This window comes from Malania oleifera, chromosome 7 (assembly GCF_029873635.1).
Source record: "Malania oleifera isolate guangnan ecotype guangnan chromosome 7, ASM2987363v1, whole genome shotgun sequence".
In the NCBI taxonomy this organism is placed as follows: domain Eukaryota; kingdom Viridiplantae; phylum Streptophyta; class Magnoliopsida; order Santalales; family Ximeniaceae; genus Malania; species Malania oleifera.
In genome coordinates this window covers 30,781,200-30,802,356 of record NC_080423.1, presented here as the reverse complement: position 1 = coordinate 30,802,356, position 21,157 = coordinate 30,781,200, and positions in this window count along the sequence as shown.

Here is a 21,157-nt window from a genome sequence, read left to right as displayed (position 1 = left end):
GAGGATATTGCTATAATCGTTTGCTTTACTCTCAAATAGCATTAAATGTGTTTAATTTCATTCTAGTGTCACCGAGCAGGAGCAGAGTTATATTTTACTAGTAGATTTACAGCAAATGCAATGTCAGGTGTTGTACAATTGGTCAGATACATTAGAGAGCCAATAGCACTTAAATATGGTACTTCAAGACCAAGTAATTCCTCCCCCTCATCATGAGGTCGAAATGGATCCTTCTTAACATCAAGTGATTGCACCATCATTGGAGGATATTGCTATAATCGTTTGCTTTACTCTCAAATAGCATTAAATGTGTTTAATTTCATTCTAGTGTCACCGAGTAGGAGCAGAGTTATATTTTACTAGTAGATTTACAGCAAATGCAATGTCAGGTGTTGTACAATTGGTCAGATACATTAGAGAGCCGATAGCACTTAAATATGGTACTTCAAGACCAAGTAATTCCTCCCCCTCATCATGAGGTCGAAATGGATCCTTCTTAACATCAAGTGATTGCACCATCATTGGAGATCTCAAAGGATGAACTTTGGCCATATAGAATTGCCTTAATATCCTCTCAGTATATTTAGATTTATGAACAATAATTTTGTCATTTACATGTTCAATCTGTAGGCCAGACAATATTTTGTCTTTCATCTGAAATTTTGCCATTAGCAATTTTAGTGAGCTCTTCAGGAGTCCCAACTAAATTCAAATCATCATCAACATAAACAGTAATTATAGCAAATCTGGACTCTGATAAAAACGCATGGAAAAATTGGATCTTTTATGAATCTTTCTTTCACAAGGTACTCAATCGATTGTACCACATGCGTCCAGATTGCTTTAATCCATATAAGGAATGTTAGAATTTAATTGAACATAAATTTTTAGATTTTTCTTTAGGCAATTTAAATCCTTTAGGTATTTTCATATAAATTTCACTATCCAACAATCCATACTGTTACTATGTCCATATGACGCAGGCTCAGTTGTTCGGCGATTGCTAGCCCAATTAGGAATCTGAAAGTGATTCCATCTATTATAGGAGAATATGTCTCCTTAAAATCAATTCCGAATTTCTGTGAGAAACCTTGTGCCACAAGCCTTGCTTTATATCGAGTAATTTCATTATTTTCATTTTCCTTGCGCACAAATACCCATTTGTATCCAAACATCTTCTGGTGTCTGGACTACAGGTCCAAAAACTTCTCTTTTTGATAGAGAGTTTAATTCTGATGTGATAGTCTCTTTCCATTTTGTTAAATCACTTTTATATTGACATTCATTAACATATTTCAGTTCACGATCCTCATTATTTCTAGTAATGTCATTGCTTTTGGTAATGTTATTACTTTTGGTCATGTCATCATTACTTCTGGTAATGTCACTAGCTACTTCATATGCAAATGTGTTATTAACAATAACTTTATTTCTATCACACATTTCTCATGTGTAATGAATTGAGATCTCATTATTATTTCTAAGTACTTGTCTCTTTTCAAGGGATGTCTCTTCAGGAGTTCTCTCTTCACGAGATTCCTCTTCAGGAGGTTCCTTTTTAGAGGAGATTTCTCTTCAGAAAAACAATAATAGAGATTTCATTTTCAGGAGAAATGAGTTTGTAAATGTTGAATGAATTATCCACCTATGTAACCTCTTCTAGAGTGTTTACAGATTTAAATTTTCTTCTTTTAAGAGTTTTATCTTTTGCACCAACAGGCCTTCCATGCTTAATTTGTAGTTTAGATTCATTAGCTGACTGTTGTCCTTCAGGGACATCAATACGTGCTAGAATATTTGCAGTAGGTATATGAAATTTTAATATGACCTTGGTATTTGTAAAAGAATCTGGTAACTGATTTGCAATCCCTTGCAAGTAGATAATCTTTTGAACTTAAAGTTCACTTTGATTTGTGCGAGAATCTAAATGAGATAAACTCATGGCATTCCATGTGATTTCATGTTGTGCTTCAGGCACTAATTTTACTCCACCTAATGTAGGGAATACTACTTCATTAAAGTGACAATTAATTTTCTTTAAGAACAAATGAAATCAGTTGATAAAAGAATCTTTTGGTTCTTTAGTGGATGACCATGTAAATTTTCGATGATTCTTCATATCGTTACATCTTCAAGATGTCCAAGGCGATTATGCCAAAGTGTAAATAACTTTGAGTCATTGCACTTCTGGTGCAAGACATTATATGATTCAACTGCTTTAATCTTTGTATAATACAACTTAGAAAATAAAATTGACAATTTTTCAAAAATTGTTTCTTCCATAAACAATAGAAATAATAAAAAGAAATTATTTACTACCTTCATTTGTAGTTTCAATTTGATATCCATTGAGTTTTAAATCTTTAAAACTTAAATGATTTTATAGTGACCCAAAAAAATAAAATAAAATAAATAAATAAATAAATGAAAATAAAAATAAAAATTTTAATTTAAAAAATTAAATTAATTAAATAATAAATATAATATTATAATAATATATATTATATATAATAGGATAAGATTCAATCCTGAGATTGAAATCTCAGGATTGAATATACAAAGCAGTGCCCCCTCCGTCTCCTTCATATCCTCCGTCTTCTCTCTCCCACTCTCCTCAATTTCTTCTCCAATATTCGGCCAATTGGAGATCCAAAGATACCGTTGGGTTTCTATCACCGCCATCAACAATCCTACTGGAGCAGATTTGTCGTAGGAGCGACGTAGGTATATCTCTTGGGGTAAGACCAATTTTCACTCTTACCTCAGTTTTTCTTAAATCTTAAGCCCAATTTATGTATGAAAATTGTCAGGAGATTCGTGGAGAGATTCTCTACAATCTAACTAGAGTGGGTTTTTGAGTTGGAGCTCTGGGGCACCAACCTTAAATCGGGGTAAGTTTAATAATTTAGGCTTTTATAGGCTATTTAGGGTATTCAGAATTTAGGGGAATTTTAGGAAAAATTATTTTAGAGATTGTGATGAATAATGTAGTAAAGTTTGAATTTTAGGGTTTTAGGAGTTTTTGAATGCCTAGGACATAGGTTGGAGTTTTATCGGGCTTTTCAAGAATTAGGTAAGGAGATTAAGTTAAGTTAGTAATTTTATAGAAATTGAATCAATTTAATTTTTATATTTAAATATATATATATATATATATACATATTTTTATTTTTTTATTTTTTTAAGAATTTAAAGGTTATTTTGAAAACCAACCGTTCGAAACGGATTTTACAAACCTAAGATATATGGTATGGTATTTTTGAATATAATGAACGGTGGAAAGCTTGTTTGTTTATATGGTTGTGTTAAAATGTGGAAATTGTGTGGCAGATGATTTAAGTGGTATGGATTATTGTATATTTGGATTTAGGATTTTGAAATATTGAACTGTTTGTGAAATAATGGAATTGTTTGTGAAATACTGGAAATGCTTGTGAATAATGCAGAGATTTGATATGACGACCGAGGGTTGGGGTTTTGTTTAAATGGCTGTGAGCCGAATTGTATTTATGGCTGAGGCCAGGTTTTTAGAATAATAGGAAATATATGTGAATTGATATTTTAAATGGTGATTTCTATTATCTAAATTGCATGATATGCTTTAGGAACCCTGGGGACCAGTGTATTGTGAGTACGGTACCGTTGTTAGGGATTTGTTTTGTGGCTGTGTGCACCCACACTTATACTGAGAGGTGTAGAGTGGCCTTGTCCAATTTGCCTACATGAGGTGAATGTACCCCCCTGGGTAAGGGCAATCGGACCAGCAGTTGGAGCTGCATAGACTCGCGGAGTAAGTTAGCGGAGAGTATAGATAACTATTATCTAGGTGGATCCCCCAGGACAATAGTGCAACCTTCGAGCCATACAACCAGTGCCATGGGGGAAGTAAATGACGTGTTTGTCACAGAGAATGTCTTATATGCATATTTGTTAATTTATGAAAATACGAATAATTAATAAGATAATTTCGAGAGCTTGCTAAGAAAGGTGAGTGCCCTAGTAGCAGTAATGGTATTAGAACAGAGGGAAGCTACTTGTATGGGCGGGTAATCTTCCCTATCCTTAGCTAATTGTGTGTGTTAGTGTAAAATAAGAATGTTTTCATAAATGTGTTTATTTACTTAGTGAAATGGTTATTTTCTATACAGTAAATACATGTTGGTCACACTCTGACATTAACTTAGTATTTCCCTTACTGAGTTGTGCCTCACCCCTACTTTACAAACTATCTTTTCAAGAAATCTTAGGGATTAGGTCTAGTAAGCTAGAGGGGCCAGGCTAGCTGTGTAAATTTATGTAGGTGGTGTGTATGGACAGAGAGTTTATTTTTGTGGAGTTTTATGGGTTGTAATTATGTGAAAATTGATATATTTGTGTATAAAGATAGTTAGAAATCTAGTAATGTAATTTGAGGATTTTGTAATTCATTTCCGCTACGTATATGTATTTTATATTTTTTGAATAAAGTATCAGGTATGCAGACGTCACTAAAGTAGCACCCCGAGCCCACGTGGCAGGTCGGGGTTGTTATAAGTGGTATCAAAGCCTAGGTTTGCTAGGTTCTGCAGACTTTAAGGATTGATAGTTACCAAAGTATAGGTTGAGATAAGATTGGGATAGGAGTTGGTAGGTTAAAATGGGTTTTGGTCTGGAAGCTTAGAGGCATAAATCTTTTGACGGACTTCTGTGATTTTCTGAATCAGTCGCGAGTTTCAAAAAATCATAGTAAATCCATCGATGGTTTGGTTTCTAGGTTGAGGGACTAGAACTCAGAAAATTTAGGTTGGAATGTTAGAATGACCCTAGGCCCACGTGGCGGGTCGAGGTTGTTATAGGTGGTATCAAAGCCTAGGTTTTCTAGGTTCTGCAGACTTTAAGGATTGATAGTTACCAAAGTATAGGTTGAGATAAGATTGGGATAGGAGTTGGTAGGTTAAAATGGGTTTTGGTCTGGAAGCTTAGAGGCAGAAATCTTTTGACGAACTTCTGTGATTTTCTGAATCAGTCGCGAGTTTCAAAAAACCATGGTAAATCCATCGATGGTTTCGTTTCTAGGTTGAGGGACTGGAACTCAAAAAATTTAGGTTGGGATGTTAGAATGAGTGGGTATGTGTGTGAAGTTAATGTAACACCCCGACCCCGAGGGGCCTGGGATATTAACTTTTTACTACTGATTTACAGCGGAAGCAAATAAACTCAATTTTGTATTAAACCAAAGTGCTAATTATCCAATTTACAATCATTTATTTCAAAAGAAGGAAAATTACACAAACATAAATATCTGAAACCATACTAATATTTCTAATTAATCTTTATTTTTCTAATCCCCACCCGCATGCTTGCTAAGCCTGATTCCCGACATGTCCTTCAGAATTATCTGAAATAAAATATGATTGGGATGAGACGACGCTCAGTAAGTAAATAAGATTATTATTAGTGTGTGGCCAAAATGAGTTTTTAAAGAATTTCGTAAAACAATAATGAATACTATAACTTCAAGATTGCTTTTAGAATAAACATAAATTTAACAATTTCTGCATAAAACTTTTGTCATCAATTTCAACAGTAAATTTTTAAATCATATACTATAACTGCTAAATTAAACTTTTAACTTTAAAACTGTAAAAATATTAAATGATAAACATACATATACTTTTCCTTATACGTTTTTCTTAGATCGTCATATAAGCACCAAAATGATCCTTTTCACGTAAACTTACACTTTTCCTTCAAATTATCAGTAACTTTGTACACGTAATTAAATATGTATAAACATATATTGTAAAAACCACCCTTAGGCCTGTTTGCCGTAAGTCATGTTTACCCCCATGACTGGGTTGTGCGGTCCGAAGACTAGACTTAGCTGGTTGGCCGACCAAACTAAATCAACGTACGTAAACTTTAAGTGAGATTTTCCTTATTAAGTCCTGGTCCGGAACCAGGTGTGCACTCAGGAGAAATCCACTAACATAAATAACCACTCTGTAAACAGTGTGGGTGCACTCTGATCCGTATAAACTTTAAGCTGCGGTACCGAGCATCTGTAACTTTGAACTTTCGTTGCCATAAGGGGTTTTAAAATCATCTTATTATAATTTATGCAATTTAAAATAATATCGTGAAAATCTCATCTTTACTCATATTTTCATAAAAATGTAACGTAAAAATAAACTCATGCCACACAATTTTTGTGTTAAAAATATATATAATTTTATTTTTGAATAGAAATAAATGCTGAAAATTTACCCGAGGGGATTAGAACATTTCTTAACCCAAATATAGATGCAAGTATATTAAAGATAGAACTGGTATAATTAAATATGCGTAAAAATAAACTGATAGAAATTTTGTGGAACTAAGTAACATAATTAAAATTTACGTACATAATAAACTCGGGTATGAATTTAAAATAAAAAGAAACTAACATAATCAAAATTTACTTTCCTTCTTCTTTTACCGCGTGCTACGAACACAATAACTATCTTTAAGAAATGAGATCGGAAAGAGTGGGTGATTGAGAATTTATTTAAAAATTATCTCTCCACCACAATTTCTTTCACTCACTAATCCTTCTCTTCCTTGAAAAATTGTTGTGAAAAATGAAGGTTGAGAGTTCCCTATTTATAGGAAAATTTTGGGGAAAGAATGAAATTTATAAAAGTGTGGGAAGATGGGTGAAATTATAATTTTTAAAAATTAAAGAATGGGCAAGGGATGGGCAAGGTATGGGTTGAGTATGGGATGGGGATGGAGACCATGTGGGAATGCTTGCCACCATTCCCATTAAATAAATTTTTTTTTTAATTAATTACTTACCTAATTAATCAATTAGTTAATTAATTATTTTACTATTTCATTATTTTTCTTAATCATTATTATCAATATTATTATCATTGTTATTACTTTTAAACTATTTTTAGTATTTCTTTATTTTATTTTTTGAATAAGAATTAAATTTGAATTTTAAAAACTCATGTGGGCCCCACATGGTCTTGTGGGCCCCACACAACTTCGAGACCCAAATGGATCCTACGTCACTCGAATAACTCTCATATGATTTTATGCATCCTACATAGCTTTGAGACTCGTGTAAACCTCCATACGGCTTCGGGACTCATGTGGGCCCCACACAGTCTTGTGGGCCCCGCATAAGATACCTATATTATTATTATTTTATCATATATTTCTACAAATTATATCAGTCAAAACATTATTTTGTGTATTTATTTACGTATATAAACAGTGTCTTGTGGCTCCGGGACTCATGTGGACCCCACATAGTCTCTTGGGCCCCACATATGATACCTATATTATTATCATCTTATTATGTATTTCTACAAATTATGTCTGTCAAAACACTATTTTATGTATATATACTTATTTACGTGTACAAACAGTGTCTATCCTGTTTATCCTATGAAATTCCATTTTGACCAGGCCGACCTCCAGGGAGCGACTGAGCCGCAATGGTCTCTGAGCACTCGCTAAGACAAGGTCTTTCTTAGGCATCAAACATGGAATCAAGGATCCTACAGAAAACACTTCTATATTGATATTAACTTAATGACTATTTTTATTATTTTATTATTATTGTACTTTAATCATATATATATATATATATATTTTTTTTTTTTGGGTCATCACAGTTAATGTTAGGATGGAGATTTTTACCTCAATGGTTTTGTGATAGAATTGGAATATGAATTATTAAATTAGAATTTGTATATTATATCAATTCCATTATTTCATATTTTCATTAATTATGTTAAATGTGAAATTTCTAAGTTGAGTTATATCCTATTTACAGGATGAATTCCAGGAGAAAAGATATTGTGATTGGAGGGGATACCTCTAGTAAGGATGATGCAGATGCTTTAGTAGTGCTGCGAAATATAGTGCGGTAGGCTAGAAAGGAGAACATGAGGGACTCTAGAGAGCAGGATCAGCCAATGGCTGATAGGGGTTGCACATTTCAACAGTTCACCTAGGCGAACCCACCGGCGTTTGTAGGTGGACCGAACTCGATCGCAGCCGCAGATTGGGTTCAGGAAATAGAGGAGCTGCTGGGGGTGTTGGAGAGCACTGAGGAGCAAAAGGTGAAGTATGTCACTTACAAACTAGTGGGGTAAGTAAAGAGATGGTGGTGATCAGCGAAAATGGTGGAGAAGCAGCGCCCAGGGCCGGTGGCTATCACTTGGAGACAATTCAGGGAAGTTTTCTTTGATAGGTATTTCCCCACTGTTACCCATGCAGCTAAGGTAGAGGAATTCCTACAGCTGACTCAGAGGCCCATGACTATGCAGCAATATGCGGTCAAGTTTGTGAAGTTACCCCGTTTCGCTCCGCACATGGTTCTGAACAAGCCATTGAAGGCCCGAATGTTTTAGAGAGGACTAAGACAGGGAATAAGCGCACAGGTGGTGGAGTTGTTGACTCATAGCTTTTCTGAGTTGGTGAATCGGGCCATGGCAGTTGAGGCCTGCATTTAGGAGGGGGAGAGAGTGGTGAATCAGAAGAAGAGGTCCTTGCCTCAGGGGTTTCAGACCATCTCTAGCTAGGGCTCATGGAAGCAGCCTAGTAGTTTCTCAGGCCAGCGACAGGAGATGGGGTACCGAGGCCATTAAGGGGGTCCCCAGTGTCCTATCTGTTCCAGATGCCGTCAGAGGCATTGGGGCGAGTGCAGGGGAGGATCAGTTCTCTGCTATCGATGTGGAGAGGCAGGACATCGGATGCGAGATTTCCACGTGGTTTTGAACTATGCGCCGCTATAGCCATAGTATCGAGGAGGTAAACAAACACCCCAAGGTGGTCACCAGCAGGGTACGGCTGAGGTGTGAGTATACTCACTTACGCCGGGTGATTTGAAAAATGTCGGCGATGTGGTGACAGGTACTATTTCCATACTGTCAGATAGTGCTGTTGTATTATTTAATTTTGGTGCAACCCACTCGTTTGTGTCATGAGGCTTTGTTAAATTATGTGGGTTAGAGGCTTAACTATTAGAGACTGAGTTAGTAGTGGGCAAACCGACTGGGTCAATGTTAATATGTAGTAAGGTGATCAGGGATTATCTAATAGAGATTCAGGGGAGAGTGCTGCATATTAGTTTGATAGTCTTTGATATGCATGGTTTTGACATTATCCTAGGCATGGACTGGCTACCATCCAGCTCCACGAGCATTGACTATCATAGGAAGGAGGTGGTATTTAGACCTCCTGGGGACCTAGAGTTTATATTTGTTGGGCCATGTGTGCGTTCAGCACCACGGATCCTTTCTGCTATCTAGGGGAAGAGGTTGCTTTTGGGGGGATGCTAGGTTTACCTTATAGTGGTGAAGGAAGCGCTAAAGGAGGAGCTCAAGTTGGAAGATATCAGTGATAAGGGAGTTCTCTGATGTTTTTCCAAAGGATTTACCGCGGTTGCCTCCTGATCATGAGGTGGAGTTTGCAATTGATCTGATCCTAAGGACAGCACCAATCTCCAAAGCCCCATACAGAATGGCTCTAGCTGAACTAAAGAAGTTAAAAGAGCAACTACAAGAGCTTTTAGACAGGGGGTTTATCAGACCGAGTGTATCGCCCTAGGGTGCACCGGTGTTGTTTGTAAAGAAGAAGGATGAGTCGATAAGGATGTGCATCGACTACCGAGAGATTAATAAAGCAATAGTGAATAACAAGTATCCATTACCCTGAATTGATGACCTGTTTGATTAGCTTCAGGGTGCGCAGATTTTCTCTAAAATCGATCTACGATCTGGATATCATCGGGTGAAGGTTAGATCAGATGATGTATTGAAGACTGCTTTTTGAACTCGGTACGACCATTATGAGTTCTTAGTTATGTCGTTCAAGTTGACGAATGCTCCAGCCGTATTCATGGATCTGATGAACAAGGTATTCCATGAGTACTTAGACTAGTTTGTTATTGTGTTCATAGATAATATTTTTGGTCTATTCGAGAAGCCCTGAGGAGTATGAAGCTCATCTGAGACTAGTACTTCAAGTGCTCAGGGAAAAGAAGTTATTTACTAAACTTAAGAAATGTGAATTTTGACTAGAGCAGGTTGCATTTCTGGGTCATGTGGTATCCAAGGAAGGGATTTCAGTGGACCTGAGCAAAGTAGAGGTTATAGTTGATTGGGCAAGGCCGAAGAACGTGTAGGAAGTCAGAAGTTTCCTAGGTCTCGCAGGATACTATCGCCAGTTTGTCGAAGGGTTTTCCAGATTATCAGGGTCTTTGACGCGACTCACGAGGAAGAATGTGAAGTTTGACTGGACCGACGAATGCAAGTAGAGCTTTCAGGGGTTGAAACAGCGTCTAGTCACTGCCCCAGTGTTGACCCTTCCATCAGGTGAGGTTGAATTTGTAATTTACAGTAATGCATCGCATAAGGGACTTGGTTGTGTTCAAATGCAGCAAGGGAAAGTCATTGCATATGCGTCTCTCCAGTTGAAAGAGTACAAAAATAACTATCATACGCACAATTTGGAGCTGACTATAGTTGTGTTTGCATTAAAGATATGGCGGCATTACCTTTATGGTGTAAGGTGCGAGATCTTTACTGACCATAAGAGTCTTAAGTACTTCTTCACCCAGAAAAAGTTGAATATGAGACAACGTAGATGGCTCGAGTTGATAAAGGATTACGACTACACCATTAGCTATCACCTAGGAAAGGCGAACATGGTAGACGAAGCATTGAGCCAAAAATATGGGGATACGTCAGCCTCAGCAGTTATGGCTTCGCACCACATCATGATGGACCTGGAAAGGTTGGGTGTAGAATTGGTAAAAGGGAATCATCAGGCATTTATTTCTAGTCCGGTGGTTCAACCGACTTTACGGGAGAGAATTAGAACAACTCAGTTGAAAGATGCAGAGTTGATGGAGATTATAGAGAAGATACAGGATAAGTAGCACACAGACTTTAATGTTTCAGAGGATGGAGTTCTTAGATTTCACACTCGATTGTGTGTGCCAGATGATGCAGAGATAAAGAGGACGATTCTGGGCGAAGCTCACCTCTCTCTCTATACTTTTCACCCAGGTAGCACAAAGATGTATAGAGACTTGCGATGATTGTTCTGGTGGAGTAACATGAAGAGGGAGATTTCTAAATTTTTGGGTCAATGCTTGACATGTCAGTGAGCGAAGGTAGAACACCAGAGGCCAACGGGACCACTTCAACCACTAGACATCCATACATGGAAGTGGGAGCATATCTCGATGGACTTTGTATTGAGATTTCCTTCAGCATTGCATGGGTAGAATACCATATGGGTAGTGGTTGACAAATTGATGAAGACTGCCCATTTTATTCCGGTTAGAACCAGTTACTCCATGGATAAGCTGACAAAACTTTATATTCAGGAAATAGTCAGAATGCATGGCGTGCCTGTGTCCATCATTTCAGATCAGGATTTGTGGTTCACTTCCCATTTATAGAAGAGTCTGCAGGGAGCGTTGGGTTCTCAACTCACTTCTAGTATTGCATTTCACCCTCAGACAGATGGACAGTTTGAACGAACCATTCAGATTCTCGAAGATATGTTACGGGCATGTGTGTTAGATTTTGGGGGCAGTTGGATCCGATATCTGCCGTTGGTTGAGTTTGCATACAATAACAGTCACCAGGCCAACATTAGAATGACACCATATGAGGTTTCATATGGTTGCCGATGCCGATCTCCGTTGTATTGGGATGAAGTAGGTGAGTGGCAAATTTTAGGGCCAGAACTTGTTCAACAAGCCTCTACAAAGGTCGAACTTATCAAGGAAAGGATTAGAGTAACTTAGATTCGGTAGAAGAATTATGCGGATACTCACCGACGGGAGCTAGAATTCGAGATAGGTGATATGATATTCTTGAGGATTGCTCCGATGAAGTTGGTGATGAGGTATGGGAAGAAGGGCAAGCTGAGCCTTAGATACATTGGGTTGTTCAAGATTCTGAAGAGGATTAGTTCGGTGGCCTACATGATAGCATTACCCCTTGTGCTATCTAGGATACACGACGTGTTTCGCGTATCCATGTTGAGGAGGTATGTTCTAGACCCCTCACATGTAATCAGTTATGAGTTGTTAGAGATCAGGGATGCTCTGGCATACGAGGAGGTACCGGTTCAAATTCTGAATCGGAAAATACAAGAACTACGTACCAATGATATACCATTAGTAAAGGTTTTGTGGCGGAATCATGCAGTTGAGGAGGCTTCTTGGGAGTTAGAAATAGATATACGCCAGAAGTAGCAACAGCTATTCAGCGAGGGATAGTGCCAGACGGGTAAGGGTATGGTTATATATGAATGGATTAGAGTAGGTTGTGTAGTTAGTTGTTTGTAATTTAATTATGGATAGTCTTTGGGAAAATTTGTTATGGTTATTGTAATTTTCCAAAGACAGTATTGTAACCACGATATTCCTCCGCCATAAGTGAAGATAGTTAATAAACTTGGGACGGGGCTGCTATGTGGGAAATTTTTGTAAGGAGTAGAGAATGTAGTGATCCAAAAATAAAATAAAATAAAATTAAATTAAATTAAAGTTTTCATTTAAAAAATTTTAAATTAGTTAAATAATTATTATTAATTAAATAATATAATATAAAAATAATATAATATTATAATAATATATATTATATAAAATAGGATAAGATTCAATCTCAAGATTGAATATACAGAGTAGCGCCCCCTCCGTCACCTTTGTATCCTCCATCTTCTCTCTCTCCCACTCTCCTCAATCTCTTCTCCAATATTTGGCCGATTGGAAATCCAAAGATACTGTTGGGTTCCTATCACCGCCACCGATAATCTTACTAGAGCGGATTTGTCGTAGGAGCGGCATAGGCATATCTCTTGGGGTAAGACCAATTTTCACTCTTACCTTAGTTTTTCTTAAATCTTAAACCCAATTAACCAACGAAAATTGCCAAGAGATTCATGGGGAGATTCTCTACAATCTAGTTAGAGCGGGTTTTTGAGTTGGAACTCCGGGGCACCAACCCTAAATCAGGGTAAGTTTAATAATTTAGGCTTTTATAGGCTATTTAGGGTATTCAAAACCTAGGGGAATTTTAGGAAAAATTATTTCGAAGATTATGATGAATAATGTGGTAAAGTTTGAATTTTATGGTTTTAGGGGTTTTTGAACGCCTGGGGCGTAGGTTAGGGTTTTATCGGGTTTTTGAGGAATTAGGCAAGGGGATTAAGTTAAATCAGTAATTTTATGGAAACTGAATCAATTTAATTATTATGTTTAAATATATATATATATAATTTTATTTATTTATTTATTTAAGAATTTAAAGGTTATTTTGAAAACCAACCGTTCGAAATGGATTTTACAAACCTAGGATATATAGTATGGTATTTTTGAATAAAATGAATAGAGGAAAGCTTATTTGTTTATATGGTTATGTTAAAATGTGGAAATCGTGTGGCGGATGATTTAATTGGTATGGATTATTGTATATCTGGATTTAGGATTTTGAAATACTGAACTGTTTGTAAAATACTGGAATTGTTTACGAAATACTGGAAATGCTTGTGAATTGTGTGGGGATTTGATATGACGGCCGAGGGCCGGGGTTTTATTTAAATGGTTGTGAGCCGGATTGTATTTGTGGTTGGAGGCCGGGTTCTTGGAATAATAGGAAATATATGTGAATTGATGTTTTAAATGGTGATTTCTATTATCTAAATTGCATGATATGCTTTAGGAATCCTGGGGACTAGTGTACTGTGAGCACGGTACCATTGCTAGGGATTTGCTATGTGGCCGTGTACGCCCACACTTGTGCTAAGAGATGTAGGGTGGCCTTGTTTGATTTTCCTATGTGAGGCGAATGTACCATCGTGGGTGAGGGTAATCGGACCAGCAATTGGAGCTACATAGACTCTCGAAGTATGTTAGCAGAGAGTAGAGATGACTATTGTCTGGGTGGATCCCCCAAGAAATAGTCCATCTTTCAAGCCGCACAACCCGTGCCATAGGGGAAGTAAATGATGTATTTGTCATAGGGAGTGTCTTATATGCATATCTATTAATTTATGTGAATACGAATAATTAATAAGATAATTTCGAGGGCTTGTTGAGAAAGGCGAGTGCCTTAGTAGCAATAATGGTATTAGAGCAGAGGGAAGCGACTTGTATGGGCGGGTAATCTTCCCTATCCTCGACTAATTGTGTGTGTGAGTGTAAAATAAAAATGATTTTATAAATGTGTTTTTTTACTTAATGAACTGGTTATTTTCTGTACACTAAACGCATGCTGACCACACACTAACATTAACTTAGTCTTTCCTTTACTGAGATGTGCCTCACCCCTACTTTACAAACTATCTTTTCAGGAAATCCTAGGGATCGGGTCTAGCAGGCTAGAGGAGCCGGGTTGGTGGTTTAAATTTATGTAGGTTGTGTGTGGATAAAAATTTTATTTTTGTTTGGTTTTTTGGGATGTCTTATATGAAAATGGAGATAATTGTGTATAAGATAGTTAGAACTCTGGTAATGAAATTTGAGGATTTTGTATTATATTTTCGCTACGTATATGTGTTTTATATATGATGAATAAGGTATCAGGTACACAGAAATTACTAAAGTTGCACCTCGAGCCCACGTGGCGGGTCGGGGTCATTACAGATTTCTTCTGGATCTACTAGAATATAAAGCTTCATTGATTTGTTATATAGTACCATTGGGTAACTTTATATTAGCTCTTTTGGAGCCTTCAATCAAATTTGTAGAAACAGATATTGTATTGACATTTATTGAAAATATATTCAAGTAATGAAAATATTTTCTATCTTGAATAATTGTGTGTTATAACACTATTAGCTAAACAAACTTTTCCATAGACATTTTAGAAACAATCAATGCAATGATATATCCAAACATAAAATTGCTTCCTTTGCATTTTTGCAAGAATATCAGTAAAATTTATTTTTATTTCTTTACTATTTTCCTTTTCATTTATAGATGCTTGGTATAGATCGACCAAGTTTCTAGGTATACGACAGGTACGCGACCATTGACCTTTTACTCCGCATCTATAGCATCCGTTTTCATGATGCGTATATGATATACCCAAATATATCACCTACCATAAATCAAAAGGAGACCAAAGCATAGCATTAATGAGGGCAATAATCGCCTAAGTCAATCACTCGGCCAGAGCAATTGACACCCATGCTATAATAACTAGAGCGATCCTCGTGGATGCTATAATGGCCAAAGCGATCCACGCATAGTGACAAATATCCAATGGGTCAAACCTCGCCACTATAAAAGGGGTATTGCTAAGAGGCAAAGGTATCTCATTCTAAACCATATTTTACTATTGCATACAACCTCTCTAAGTTAATCCCTTACTTAGGCATCGGAGTGATCCCCCGGAGTACACCGTGGGTCCTCCAAGTTGCTCGTCTTTTCATATTTTTCAGGTGATCGGAGATCGGAAGGCTCATCGAAGGTCATTGAAATTTTTATTTAGCAATAGTTGGCGAAGTTTATGGAAAACGCTTCTGAGAGGTGTTCATCTTATTTCCAATCTTCAATTCTCAAGTCATGGCAACAACCACCAATTTTATGTTCGATGCTACTGTATGCGATCAGTTGCCCCAGTCCGTTCACTCTACACCCAGAGACCGCTCAGGAGTGAAAAGGGAAGAATTCCTTATCTTCCAAAAGAAAATGGAGGACATGTTCAACCTACTCTTGCAGCAAAAACATCATGAAGATCTTGTCCCTCGCCAATACCAGGTTGATCCCGATTCACCTAAGAAAACAAAAAAGCCAAGGGAGAGTTGTAATAACCCCAAAAAGGGATATAGAAGATTAGTGAAGTGATTTCCAAAAAAATAAAAATAAAATAATAAAAATAATTAATTAATCGGATTTATAAAAAAAAAAAAGAAAAAAAATTATTAAATTTATTTTTATTTTTATTAATAAAATACATTATTATTAATATTAATTAAATATATTATTATTATTATTATTATTATTATTATTATTATTATTATTATTACTCTCTCATGAAGCTTCAAAGAAGCTTCAGAAGGTCTTTTCTTTCTTCTTCTTCCTCTTCTTCTTCTTTTCTTCTTCTATTCTGCGCGCAGATACACTCTCTCTCTCCTCTCATTCTCTCTTCCTCTCTCCTCAGTTACGCGGTGGATTTTCGCCCGATCGAGAATCAGAAGATACCGTTGACCTCCATTCTCCGCTGTCGTCATTTCTACCGGAGCGGATCAGTGGTAGGAGTGGTGTAGATGTATCTCCAGAGGTAAACCAATTTCCCTTTTTCTTTAATTTCTTGTAAATTATAAGCCCGATTGACAAATGAATACCACCACGAGAATCTAGAAATAATTCTCTACAAGTCTAGTGGGATGGAATTCTCATGGGGTCGTCGTGGGCAAAACCTCAAATTTGGGGTACGGGGGTTATTAAGGGGCTTATTTTTAATTAATTAGGATTAATTTAGAAATGTTAAAATATGGAACATCTGGAGTTGAAGTAGAATTTTCGAAATTTAGGGCCCGGGTGAGCGCCGTGAGTGTAAGTTTGGGACTTGCAGGCAAAATTCAGAAAATTAAGTGGGGGTGTCAAATATTGGTTTAAATGTTAATTTGGAGTACATGAGGCCTAGGGAAGGCTAGATGGGTTATATTTTGGGGAAATGAATTAATTAATCTGGGGAAAATGTAAATTGCAGGAGTTGAATTTTGGGCGCCAAGGGCGTAGGATTTTGGTCCTAACGAGACTCTTAGTAAGTCAGGTAAGTGGAATAAATTATAGCAATATTTTTAGAATTAACGTTTAAATTAATATATGAAAATGAACATATTGTATTTTGCCTGAATATTATTATGATACAAATATCAGATAAATTGTGTGGTATTTGAGTAATATTAATTTGTGATGCTTTGGAGTCTGAAATTAATATATTATGAATATTAGATGAAAATTGTCTGGCACATGATATATGTTGAAAAATGTGAAATATAACGATGAGTATTTTATGAGAAAATATTGAAATGAAAATGATTGATGTGATTAGTGAAAAATAATGAAATGTGGTATTTATATGTGAGTGGAAATTATTTGCATGAGAAATGAGTTTGTACAAATTACCAGTATGAGTATTTTGGGAAAATGTGAAAATACTTGAAATATGATATATATTATTACTAGATGATGAAATGTGCATAGAAAATGATGAGAATATAAATTAAACTGAATTGTGATATACTAAAATATGATTGATGAAATGTCAATACCGCATAATGATTGCAGGTATGTGGTAGTGAACTCTGATGGATGGTTATGAAATTGAGCACCGTATCATTGCTAGTGGTGTTAGTGCAACCACACGGACTCTTGGAGCGTGTGGCATGACAGTCGACTAAGTCATTTTGTAGGGTTGTTGGGACCTCTAAGGCAGGATTAGGGTTATAAGCCTGCCAGTCGTACTACAGACGCGATATGTGATATGATACTTTGATCTAACCGGGTCGACCAATCACGGTTAGATCCAGCCTTCGGGTCGCACAACCTTGACCATGGTGGGAAGCATGGCGTGGATAGAAGGATCCTTAGGGTGGCCATGAGTTACAGATGTGATGTTGGTATTTAATACCAAGGATACTCATGAGTCGGAAAGTAAAATGAAAATGGTAAATGAAAGAATGATAAAATTGGCTAAAATGAGAAATGAAAGAAAGAATGGAAATTGAGAAATAAAGAATGTTAAATATGAGAAATGAACTGTGTGAGTTAATGACATAAATAATTGAGGCGAAGCGAAAATCTCTGCCTGAGGGTTTACTGAGTAAGGTGAGTGCCCTGATAGGTATCAGATGTGGCCATACCCAGCTGCATAACGTGTTAGGGCAGAGGGAAGCTACCTATATGGGCGGTTAATCTTCCCTATTCTCAGGAACTTCGCAGGTAAAAATGTGTTGGAATGATTGATTTTGAGAAATGATTTTTAAAGCTTATAAAAGCTTGTGTTGTATATCTATATGACTATGATAATATATTTGCCAATGTATTTTCTCAAGTGAAATGTGATTTTGAAAAGTAAAGCATGTTATAACTGAACTCATATGGCCACACAATGTAAATAATTTATTCCTTCTTACTGAGATGTGTCTCACCCAAATTATCTAAATTTTTTAGGGAATAGGGATAGATCGGGTGATAGAGCTCTGTGATCATAGGGAGCTGGGACCATAACATACACATGGTGAGTTTTTGGTGGACTTGGGAGGTGTGATTCCCTAGGGTTGTATTGTTTTTGGATATGAGATAGTATTGTGTATATGTGTATGTTGATACTCTGGGTGTTGTATTCTGGTTCTTAAGTATGTATTATCTTCCATTGTTAGGTTATATAAATAAAATGACTATGTACCCGGCAACCAATGCGGGTCTGGTCATATGAATGGTAGTAGGATTGTTGACGTAGCCAATTTATGGATGTTGTTTATGACGAGTGAAAATTCATTTATTATTGGATAAAAAATTGTACGACAATCGGGGCGTCACAAGAGTGATGGAAAAACTAACCTCACAAAGAAGGTGGAGGATGTGAACAACGTAGGAATCAACGAGCAACAATCGAATAAGCTAGAGGAGAGGATAAAAAAGATAGATGAAATAGAAAAAAATGATGAAAGAGGGTCGAATCAACCCCTCTTATGGAGAGACCTCATTAAAGTCTACTGATCCACCCTTCACTAAAGAAGTGATGGAGGTCCCGCTACATAGCAAGTTCAAAATGCCAACTTTTGAAAGGTATAAAGGCTCAACTAACCTAGTTGATCACCTAGATACTTTCAAGGTATTGATGCAATTGTAGGGCGCACTAGATGCCATCATGTGCCATGCATTTACTGCCACCCTTAAAGGTAATGTCAGGGCTTGGTACCAAACCCTAAAGTGTGGATCGATCAGCTCCTTCTCTTAAATGGAGCCGGAGTTTACTGGCCATTTCATCAGCAGTCGTAGAATCGCCAAAACCTTGGCCCATTCAATGAGTTTGGTTCAAGGAGAATGGGAGACACCGAAAAATTTTATACACTGCTTTGTCATGGCAACCCTAGAGATTTGCAACCTGAATCACGGGGTTGTGCTGGTGGCCCTAACCACGACCCTCCAGCCTAGAGACTTCCTATACTTGTTGGGGAAGAAGCCACTAGCTGACATAGGGGAATTGATGGCTAGGGCACAGAAATACACCAACTTGGAGGAAGTAATTGATACGAGAAGAGACCAAGTTGAGTTGAAAAGAAAAGGTACCAGAGATGGCGGCGAATCTTCCAGATCCTAGAAAAGATAGGAGAATAGCAAGCGACAAAGTAGCTCCACGGGGACGGGAAATACCAATAAGTTGCAATCTTATACTCCCCTAAATGCACCTCAAACCAATGTGCTAATGCACATAAGAGATAAGGGGTATGTTTCATGGCCTGAACCTATGCGGACACTCTCGTATAAGCAAAATATGTCGAAGTTCTATCAGTTCCATAGGGATCATGGGCACGATACCGAGGAGTGCATTCACCTAAAAAATGAAATTGAGCCCTTGATAAAAAGAGGGCATATGTCAAGGTTCGTGAAGAAAGGAGATCGTTGAAGGGACGTTTGTGAACAGAAAAAGCCTCATGTAGATGAGAAGGAAGAGCATATCGTCGGAGAAATTGCCGTAATCTTTGGTGGACCCGCCAGTGGCGGAGACAACAGAGTTGCTCGGAAGAGATATGCCAAACAAGTGCTCTTAACGGAGGGAAGGGAGTTGAACGACAAGAAATAGAAGCAAGAAGATATTATCACCTTCAATAGTGAAGATGAGGAGGGAGTGCAGTAGCCTTATGACAATGCCCTAGTAGTGTCGCTACTGGTGGCCAACTACAAGGTAAGACGTGTGCTGATAAACAACAGGAGTTCGGCCAACATAATATTCTAAGCGGTGCTCCAAGAGGTGAAAATTGGTAAAGAACACCTAAAATCTATCTCCACCCCATTGGTTGGATTTGGAGGAGACATAGTAAATCCAACAAGTATGATAAAGCTCCTGGTGACAATGGGGACAACCCCACAACAAATCACCTTGATGACAGATTTCCTAGTGGTTGATCGACCATCGGTTTACAACATCATATTGGGCCGCCCTTCGCTCAATGCAACTTGAGCCATAACATCCACCTATCACTTAAAGGTAAAATTCTTTACCCCCCGTGGGACTGGGATGCCCAAACAAGATCAAACGGCAGCTCGGAATTGCTACGTAATGGCATTGAAAGGTAAGAATGAAGTACGGGAGGCCCTAACCGTTGAAGACTTGAAGGTAAGGGGAGAATATCCACAAATTAGCATGCTTGATGAAGACCTTATGGGTATTCTCATAAATGGGAATCATAAGAAGTGTGTACAGATTGGGAGTTGCTTATGAGACACTTTGAAAATAGAGCTGAGCCAACTATTGAATGAGTTTGCAGATGTCTTTGCCTAGTCGGCCGATAACATGGTAGGGATTGACCTTGCGATCATGGAGCAGAAGCTGCAGGTAAACCCTAACCATAAGCTTGTGAAATAAAAGAAAATGAGCTTCGCATTGGAGTGGATCAAGGTGATAGATGAAGAGGTGACGAAACTAGTAAAGGCCAAATTCATTAGGGAAGTCAACTACCCATAATGGCTTAGCAATGTAGTCTTTGCAAAGAAGCCAAATGGAAAGTAGCGAACCTATATTGACTTCTCATATTTGAATAAGGCGTGCCCGAAAGATAGCTTTCCCCTTCCCCGTATCGACCAGCTAGTAGACTTGACATCTGGACACGAGCTCCTGAGTTTCATGGATGCATATTCAGGATACAACCAAATCCCAATGCACCCAGGAGATGAGGAGAAAACGTCATTCATTATGGAAAAGGGGCTCTACTATTATAGGGTGATGCCCTTCGGGTTGAAAAATGTGGGGGAAATCGTACTAGAGTCTAGTAAACAGGATATTTAAAGATCTACTCAGGAAAACAATGGAGGCATACGTTGATGACATGCTCATGAAAAGCCTGAAAGCGGAGGAGCATTGCAAAGATTTAAAGGAGGCATTCGAGCTGTTGTGCAGTTATCAAATTAAGTTAAACCCTTCTA